Raw genomic sequence first — 10,435 nt, forward strand, 5'->3', positions numbered from 1 at the left:
TGTTTTCCTGCCATTCCATTGGGATGGAAAACATTATGAATTTAGAAAGAGCTTTCACCTCTTTTTTGAGAGGTCATGGTGAATTGTTCCTGTTAAGAGTTCTCAGGTCTGCAAAGGTCAAAGCTAAGGAGAATTTAATCAGGGCGAGGCCTAGGAGCCTTGGAATTTTTTAAGTAACGTAGTTTGGTGCCACTCCAGCCAGGCAAGCATGTATGATCAGTTAGCTCTCATTTTCCTTCCTCCTCCAGGCAAATTCAGTTCAGGAGTGTAAGGAGAATGAGACAAAATAATTCTCTTTCATAATTACACTTAGTAGGTACTGCTAACATAGCAGCTTTATTCCTAATCTATTTCCTATTGTGGAAAACTCATAACAGAAAATCTCTTCTCATTTGTTAGGTCCAGATAATGGAGAAATAATGTCTCAAAAGGGAAACTGTTTTCAGCTGGAACTATGGCTTGAAAAACCAGATGGTTATATGCAAAAACTGAAAACTCAACAAGTCAACTGTCCAGGCACTTTCCTGCTTCTCACCATCTGGCCACCTGTTGTGGAGTTCATCTTATTTTGGGAATGATTCCACCTGATCTAGGGGTAAGCCCAGTAAGAAATAAAATAGGGTGAATAATAGAAAGAGGCAGATATACAGCCGATATCTAAATCCTTTCCTCAAACACTTAGAGACACTGAGGAAAATGTCATTTCCTTAGCATGATGCTGCTTTGCAGGTAACCATTACTGTCTGAAAGAACGCAATTAAGATTCTCTGTGGGAGGAAGACATAATGAAAAGAAAACTTTATTTACTAGACAGCTTTGTCGTGAGGGACTGTATCTGGTGTAATAGGTTCTGACTCTAATACGTTTCATTTGACTCCATCTTCTCTTTCTTCTACAGAAATATTTAGATTCCTCTGTGCACAGTTCAGAAAGCAGAATGGGCAGAAGGCAAATGCAATTTTGATGCCAAATACAGCATTATTTCCACATGGCAAGAGGAGAGAATTCACAGATAGAAAACATATTCTTCAAACACTGGACAGGAGAAGCATGTTGCCAGACAGAAAATAGATTCCTGCCTGGATAGGATGGAGTAAATTGGAAAAAAATGTCTGCAGATTTCCAAAATAGAGAACACTTTCTCCGCTTTCACAAGCAATGGGCAAAGTCACAGAAGGAAAATCATGAGAAACATCTAGAAAGAGAAAACTATGCCCAATATTCCAAATTGTTTTCCATATACAAATTACAGACAAGATGAAATAGAGATAAGCTTGAAGAATTCCAAGACTCCTAGGCCTCGCCCGAACTAAATTTCCTTAGCTTTGACCTTTGAGGATCTGGGAGCTCTTAATGGCAAAAATTTACCATGACCTATCAAAAAAGAAAGGAAAGTTCTTTCTGAATTCATAACAAATGCTTGAGAATTAAATCGTCTACTTTCTCTGCTAACCAAAGGCAGAGTATGCTTGTCTTTGAACTTTCTGCTCTTCTACAGAGTTTAGTCTCTGTAAGCCATAGTCTGCCTTCAGGTGTCCCATACTATAGTAGCTTAATGAATATAGATCCCTGGTGAAATATAAAAATTCATTCGTGTTGGACTATAGCTCTAGTTGGGAATCTGGAGGAAGGATACTAGCAAATAACACCCGCAAATACAGAAAAAAAAAAAGATAGAAAAGAGACAGTCTAGATTTGTAAATTCCATCTGCACTTGTCAAGCTTGAGCTTGAGTCATGCCTTATGACATATTTTTACTCAGTTGAGAAATTCTGAGTTCCAAAGTAAGGGTCTCAAATTTATGCAAGGGGGACATTTGCCACCATCATTCAATCACCTCCCACCAGTCCACTCCCCTAACACATGGGGGTTAAAATTCGAGATGAGATTTGCATAGGGACACAGAGCCAAACTATTCCACTTTTGAACCTGAACAATGAGAGCACAAGAAATTATCAGTTGTTAAGGAAAAAAAAGTAACCTTTTGACTAGGGTATTGTAAGAAAGTTTTCAGAAAGAAGTACACATCCATCACCCCCAAAAATTTCCATGTTCTTTTGTGAATTTTTTTTTCTTTTGGTGAGAACACTTAATGTAAGATTTATTCTCTCTCTCTATGTGTGTGTATATATATATATATACACACACACACATATATATACATGTATACATATAGGTACCTATATATATATTTTTTTTGTGTATGTGTGTGATGAAGTCTTGCTCTGTCTCCCAGGCTGGAATGCAATGGCATAATCTCGGCTCACTGCAACCTCTGCCTCCTGGGTTCAAGCGATTCTCCTGTCTCCGCCTCCCCAGTAGCTGGGACTACAGGCATGCACCACCACGCCCAGCTAATTTTTTGTATTTTCAGTAGAGACGGGATTTCACCATGTTGGCCAGGGTGGTCTTAAACTCCTGAACTCAGGTGATCCACCCACCTTGGTCTCCCAAAGTGCTAGGATTACAGGCGTGAGCCACCATGCCGGTGCTCAACATATATGAAAGTACACAACACTCTATTGTTAACTGTTGGCACTATATCATACAGAGATCTCTAGAATTTATTCATCTTGAATCTTAGTCCACTCCTGCTGGTATAAAAACATACCACAAACAGGGAATTTGTAAATAGCAGAAATTCATTTCAGACATTTCTTGAGGCTGGGTAGTCCCAGATCAAAGTATTGGCAGATACAATGTCTAGTGAGGGTCTCTCTCTGCTTCCAAGATGGTGTCTTGTTGCTGTGTCTTCACATAGCAGAAGGTGGAATGGCAAAGGAGAGGAACAGCTCCATTATGTATCTTTTTTCTTTTCTTTTCTTTTAGACAGCGTCTCACTCTGTCTCCCAGGCTGGAGTGCAGTGGCACAATCTTGGCTCACTGCAACTTCGCCTCCAGAGTTTACGCCGTTCTCCTGCCTCAGCCTCCTGAGTAGCTGGGACTACAGGTGCCCGCGACCACGCCCGGCTATATATATATATATATATATATAGTATTTTTAGTACAGACGGAGTTCACCATGTTAGCCAGGATGGTCTCGATCTCCTGACCTCGTGATCTCCCCGCCTCAGCCTCCCAAAGTACTGGGATTACGGTCGTGAGCCACCGCGCTCGGCCCATTACATATTTTTTATAAGGTCATTAATCCCATTTATGAAGGCAGAGTAAGCCCCTCTAAAGACCCCACCTATTAATACTATCGGTTTGGGGATTGTGTTTCAACATATAAATTTTGGGAGGACATTATTCATACCATGGCATCTTACATAATAGATATTTTATATTCACTAAAGAATAATTGCCTACTTCCTCCTCCCCCAGCCCCTGACAACCACCATTCTATTCTCTCCTTCTATGAGTTTAACTATTTTAGATATTTTATATAAGTGGAATCATACAGTATTTGTCCTCCTTTGCTTGGCTCATTTCACTTAGCATAACACCCTCCAGTTTCATACATGCTGACACAAATGGTAGGATAAGGCACAAATGGCAGGCTGAGTAATGTTATGTTGTAGGTAGCATATTTTCTTTATCCATCTATCTATTGATGGACATTTGGTTTGTTTCTTTATCTTGGATATTAAATATAGTCCTGGAACAAAAATAATGTGGCAATGAACATTGATGTATATCTCTTCCAGATCCTGATTGCAATTTTTGGTTGTATACTAAGAAATGAGATTGCTGGATAGAATGGTAGTTCTATTTTAACTTTTTGAGGAACCTTTATAATGTTTATTATAGTGACTGCACCATCCTACATTCCCACCAACACTGTATATAAGTGATCCAATTTCTCCAAATGCTTGCACCACTTGTATTTTTTTTTTTTTTTTTTTTTTTTTGAGATGGAATCTTGATCTTGTCACACAGGCTGGAGTACAGTGACATGATCTCGGCTCACTGCCTCCTCCACCTCCCGAGTTCAAGCGATTCTCCTGTCTCACCCTAACAAGAAGCTGGGATTACAGGCACCAGCCACCAGGTCCGGCTAATCTTTGTAATTTTAGTAGAGACGGGGTTTCACCATGTTGGCCAGGCTGGTCTAGAACTCCTGACCTCACCACTTGTCTTTTTTCTTTCATTATAGGCATCCTAGCAAATGTGAGTTTTGATTGTAATTTCCCTGACTAGTGATGGTGAGCAGCTTTCCATATACCTGTTGGCCATTTGTAAATGTCCTTGGGGAAACGTCTATCTATACATTTTGCCTAATTTTTAATCAGGTTGTTTCATTTTGTTTTGTTTTCCGCTACTGAGGTGTAGGAGAGTCTTACGTATTATAAATATTAACTCCTCATTAAATGTATGGTTTGCAAAGATTGTCTCCCATTCCACAGAATGGCTTTTAACTTTGTTGCTTGTTTCCAGTCTTGTGCAGAAGCTTTTTAATTTAATGTAGTCTCACATGTCCATATTTGTGCTTGTTGCCTGTGCTTTTGTGTCAAATCCAAGAAACTATTGTCAAGATCAATGTCAAGAATTTTCCCCTATGTTTTTTCAAGGAGTTTTACAGTTCCAGGTCTTCCAGTTAAGTCTTTACTGCATTTTGAGTAGATTTTTGTGTATGGTATAAGATAGATATCCTGTTTATTCTTTTGCATGTAGATATCCAGTTTTTCCAATACCATTTGTGGATCACACTTCCTTTCCCCATTGTGTGTTCTTGGCATCCTTGTAAAAGATCAGTTTCTCATATGTACATGGAATTATTTCTGGGCTCTCTCTTCTCTTTTATTGATATAGATGTCTATATTCATAGTATTGCATGTATATGCATATGTCCAAACTCATCAAGATATATACATTAAATGTGTAAACTTTTTTGTATAGCAATTATATCTCAAGAAAGCAAAAAAACAAATTTAACACCTCTTACATAAAAGAGGAGCATTCTACATTAAATCAAGTGTCAGTCCTGGCCATAGTTATACATATGTGTGTATATATATTATATATGTATATACACATATATATGTGCATATATAATATATATATTCCTATATATATTAATGTTCAAAGCTTGAGAAATCTAATCCACAATGTTAGAAGTCAGAATTATTAAGCTACTCTTTGACACTATGGTCGGATCTCTGAAAATTACCTTTATCTTTGTACCAGCTGACTTTATAATTGAGAAAGGAGTTTTGTCATTGAGAAAGGAGTCACAGGAAGGAATCAAGGAAGAGAAAAGACTTGTTCCATCCTGTTTGTTTGCAGTCCTCAAATGTTTGCCACATAAATTGCCCTTCATCCAGGTAGAAATTGTTAATTACCACCTCCAACTTTTCTCTGATACTCCCAGAAATGGCATCTTCAATCCCCTTGTGTCTATTATTCGCATTTTTTTCCATTAATGTATATTATATCCTCACATTAATCTCTATGTTTTGACATATCTAACTTCTTTTCTACTTTTGGATAGGACCTGGCTGGGGCTCAGCATATGGTCCAGGAGTAGCCACAGAAATAGATCATTAGACATGATATTTAGTAATTTATCTGCATGTATCTTTAGCCTTCATGTTAGTTATAGCCAGTGAGAAGTAAGATAACCACAACTATGGACATATAGTGGCATTATGAATAATTAATTCTGAAGCAAAAGTTTTAGAGACTCAATTGATTATTTCACTTGTCTATTATGTTAAGAATGATTACTAGGACTGTGAGATATGGTGGCTTCTTCAGTTCACCTCAGAAAACTGAAAAATCAGGAACCCTCCCTCTCCAGCAGGAAAATTGTAATTAGAAGGGAACATGAAGAGAATTGCTGTAGTTATTTAAACTTATTTTTATTAATCTGATTAACAGATAAAAGCATTTGTCTTCTTTGTGAAAATGTATAAATACAATTATTTGTGTACTTTTCTGTACATCTTTCATATTTCAATAACATTCCAAAAAATAGGATATAAGACTAAATTGAAAAAGTTCCCATTGATCATGGTGAGAACAATTGGGGAATAAAAAAGATAAATCAGTAATGAATCAAAAATAAGTAATTAAATAAACATTTACTTGAATCCAGGAGAAGAGATACAAAACATAAGTGAGAAAAGTCTGTTCTTTGCAGTAATAAACCAGTAAATTTTTATTAAACCAGTGTATTTTTATACAACAAATGATGGCATTTTTGAAAATCATCATATTTTAAACACAATTTAATTATTAGTTCAAGCAAAGAATATCAAGAAGTGCTAAGTTGTGTGAATGGTTGTTGAGGAACAAGTTATTTACATGGTGGCAAAGAATAATCCAATATTTTGTTTCTTCACTACAAATTGAAAAATATATTCATAATAATGTAATCTGTCTCTTCTTTAACTCAGTGCTCAAATTTGCCATCACCAATATGGGCAGCCTGACATGAATACTGTACAGCAGGAATTAAGCAGCATCAGCAATGCAGTATCTTTGCAGAAATTATTGACCAGAATATAGAAAAAAGAAAATTTAATTCCCAAAACAAGACACTCTAAGATACTCTTCAAGGTAACTGGCCTGGACTCTTTGCTTTTAATGTTATGAAGAACACAGAGAAGTAATGGAAATTATTTAGATTGGGGAAGACTAAAGACCTATAACAGAAAAACGCAAGGAATGAAAATGGATTAAAAAATTAAAAGATAAAGGAAATTGTGCAGCCAACTAGGAAATTTGAGAATAGATATTTTGCTTGATTATATCATTGCACCACTGTTTACTTTTGTAGGTAATTGATGGTAATTTGGTTGTATTTTCATAGGAGCTAATACCCTTTACCTCTGAGAGGTGAATGGTGAAGTATTTTGGAGTGTGAGGTTCTGATGTCTGCAGTGATCTGCCAGAAGGAAAGATATAGACCAGTGAAAGAAGTTTGGCAAGGTTTTAACCATTTATTCATTCGTGTGAAGGATGTATGTGTATTTGTTGTTATTCTTTTGACTTTTCTGTACATTTGGATTGTAATGAAGAAAAATAAATAATTGAATTAAAAATACGAACACTCAAATTTTACAATTTTTATCCTCTCTCAGAACTTTTAAATTTCATTTGTATTAAGGAAAATTATTCAATGCAAAAGATTACCTTAAGACGCAATACTTTGCCTCCACAACTTTCTCAGTGATTTCATACTTTATATCATCCTAAAACAAATACATGTACTTCACAGATAAATATCAACTTAAAATTTCTTCATAAAAAGACAAATGAATGTAAAGAAATTAAAACTAGATATAAAATAGGAAACTTCAGGTTCTTTTATTAATTTTAACCAGTTGATAAAAATATAAATGCTTATATTTTAAAAGGGCATATATATGCTACAAAGCTTAATATTTATCTTCTTTATTCACTTCATTCTTTTCTAACATTGTGCAAATATTAAACTTTTTCTTTACAAAAAGTTTGTTATAAATATATGAATTAATTGATTTAGCATTTAGACAATTCTAGTAATAGTCAATTAATATCTTAGTTCCAGATTTATCAAAAGTCTACAATGGTTTAGAAAAAATATAGAAAGAAATATTTTTCAAGGTTGAACTGACTATATAAGGTAAGAACTTAAATGCTATATATTTATAGTTTTGAAGATATTAATGCATATTTCAAGAAGTCACTCTGACATCTCAACACAAGCATTTTACATATGATGGACAGTATTACAATGGGCAAACAGAATTTAAAAATATATATATAGGATACTTTTCTTTGTAAACAAAGTAAAATTAACTGTTTATTAAAAATATTTCGGTTTTAGTTAGTATTTAGTAACTCATATGACCATCAATCACACTATAACAGTGAAATCAAGCCATATAGGTTACTAAATCAGAGCTATCTCCTTCCTATCACAGAACTAAACATTTACAAATTTAAGTAAATTAAATTCTAGAAAAATAATTCCCCTTTATAGGAGATAAAAGTACCTTTGCTATTTTCGTTTTGGGAGCATAATGGGAAGAGTCCTGAATGCACAAGGGAAAAAGAAATCAGATGAAGTTTTATGAAACTTGTAATGGCCATGCATAGGCTAAGTGATGAATTAGAATCTTGAAGATTCCTAGTTACCAAGTGAACCTCCTTCTAATTACCAACACTAACTCTGATATTCTTCTTTGAGTAAATACAGACAGCACGCCAATAGCTGAGAACCTGTTAGTAAAGACAAAATAGTTCTCCAAAATGTGCAGTGGACTTCTCAGATATAAGGCAACAGCCCAAACCATAGGGCAGGGCAGGATTGCTGAGATATAGCACCAAACGAGAGTGGCTTATCCTGAGTGTCAGGCAACAGCCTGCTAAAGGCCAAGAACAGGGAACTGTAGTAAAAACAAAATATTTGAGCAACTTAAAAAGAGGGACAGGAGTGGAGCATAAACAATATACGCAGACCCAAATATCTGGCAGTGGATTAAAAATCAAAGTGAAATCTTCCATAGTAGAAAAAAATCATATCAGAGTAAGAGTCCTTAGATTCCATTCCTGCTAGAAGGAAGGTCTTAATAATTCTCCTAAAATATTAGTAGTAGGCTAATCTAACTATAGCTCTAAAAAGGCCAGATACAACTAAGCTGCTGACTAGATATCAATCATACAATCTAGTAGCCTGTTAGAATATGGCAGTTTCTGGAAGTCACATTATTAGTATCAACCTTTAGTGTTTGTTTTTATAGACACTGACCTATATATAACTAAGATTGTGAAATTTGAAAGAAGCACAAAAATATAACCCATAATCAAAAGAGAAAAGGATCAATAGAAGAATATTTTGAAATAAACCAAACATTTAAAATAACTATGCAAAATATTAGATAAATGATCTACTGGAAAGTTACATGGATAAACAGATGACAATTTTTAACACATAAAATGAAGCTATAAAAAGCAAATGGGAATGTTAGAACCGAAAAATGAACTAATGTTAATAAAAACATTTGTCATTGAAATTCACAGTGAATTAGATTCAATAGAAAGAAGTATCATTCAAATTAAAGCCAGTCTATAAGTTATCTATAATTGAAGAGTAAAACAAAAAAATAACAAAAATAAAATGATAAGAAATAATAAAAAATTAACAGAATATGCAAGACCTATGGAAAATGTAAAATGGTTTAGCATGCATGTAACTGGAATGCCAGGTGGAAAGCAATGAAAAAACTGAGCATAAGACACATTTGAGGGAACAGTAGCCAAGAATTTTCTCAAAATATTGTAGTGCCTTAACTGTGAGATCTAAGATGCTCAGTCTATCCCAATCAGAATAAATGCATAGAAAACTGAACTAGGCATATTATATTCAAAGGACTGTACACTAAATAAAGGAGGAAATCATAAAAACTGCTGGGCTTTTGGGAAACGGCACACTTTAAAAAATCAAATAAGCAAAATGACACTAACATCTTACTAGAATAAAATAGAGAAAGAAGACAAAGGAGATAATGGAACAACATATTTAAAATGCTGAGGACAAAGTAAACTATAAACCTGAAATGTTATATCTAGAAAAAACATATTTCAAAAAGAAGGCAAAATAAATAGATATTTAAAAATAATTTTTAAAGATATAATTTAATTTTTCTCCAGCAAAGTTGCATTGCAATAATTGATAAATTAGTTTTTCATTCTGAAGTTATATAATATGAAATCCAAATGTGTAGAGAGTGGTAAACATATGAATAAGGATAACTTACCTGGTCATCAAAAGAAAAAGTGAATTGATAAAACACACTGAGAGAAAATAATTATTGTATACATATATGAAAAAACATTCATGTCCAAAATGTGCAAGTACCCCTAGAAAGAACACGGGAATTTAATAGATAAATATGCAGATAAAAATTGATCATAATTGACTAAATAAGATATACAAATCTTTACAAAGCCCCTTAAAAGTTTGTTATCAGACATGAAAATTAAACCATAAAGCAATTTTAAAAAAGCTATGATTAAGAAGACTGACAATGGAAAATGTTGGTGAGGACGTATAACAAATGGAACTCTCATATTTTATTAATGAGAGTGTAAAGTTTTAAAGCTTTCGAGAAGATTTTGGCAATATCTTAAAAATAAAAAGTATTTCTATGTCATGACCAAGATACCGTTTTCCTGAAAAAATGAAAATGTGTGTCCACGAGAAATTTGCATCAGCTTTATTCATAGTAGACCAAAAAAGGGAAACAAATAAGATTTCAATAACTGCCAATAATCTTAAAATTATGATATTTTCATACAATGGAATTCTACTTCGTGATAACAATAAATTAATTAGTGAGATATGCCATAACATGGATAAATATTGAAAAATTTACCTTAAAAACATTATAATGAGCAAAAGAAGCAGTTACAGAAACACACATAGTGTATGTATTATACTACATATATTATTTATTGTAGGTTATCTATTGTTGTTTATCAAATCACACCAAAGAACTGTAACTTA

The 10,435-nt window shown here is 34.0% G+C and overlaps 1 long non-coding RNA gene across 1 annotated transcript; it reads left to right on the forward strand.

Annotated features, from left to right (window-relative positions):
* Positions 1-406: 406 nt before the first annotated feature.
* LOC129464370 (uncharacterized) lies at positions 407-6,874 on the forward strand. The gene is made up of 4 exons (XR_008651566.2): positions 407-595; positions 5,128-5,264; positions 6,339-6,501; positions 6,755-6,874. It is a non-coding gene; the product is annotated as an uncharacterized lncRNA (long non-coding RNA).
* The last annotated feature ends 3,561 nt before the right edge of the window (positions 6,875-10,435 follow it).

The sequence above is a fragment of the Symphalangus syndactylus genome, chromosome 16 (assembly GCF_028878055.3).
Source record: "Symphalangus syndactylus isolate Jambi chromosome 16, NHGRI_mSymSyn1-v2.1_pri, whole genome shotgun sequence".
In the NCBI taxonomy this organism is placed as follows: Eukaryota; Metazoa; Chordata; class Mammalia; order Primates; family Hylobatidae; genus Symphalangus; species Symphalangus syndactylus.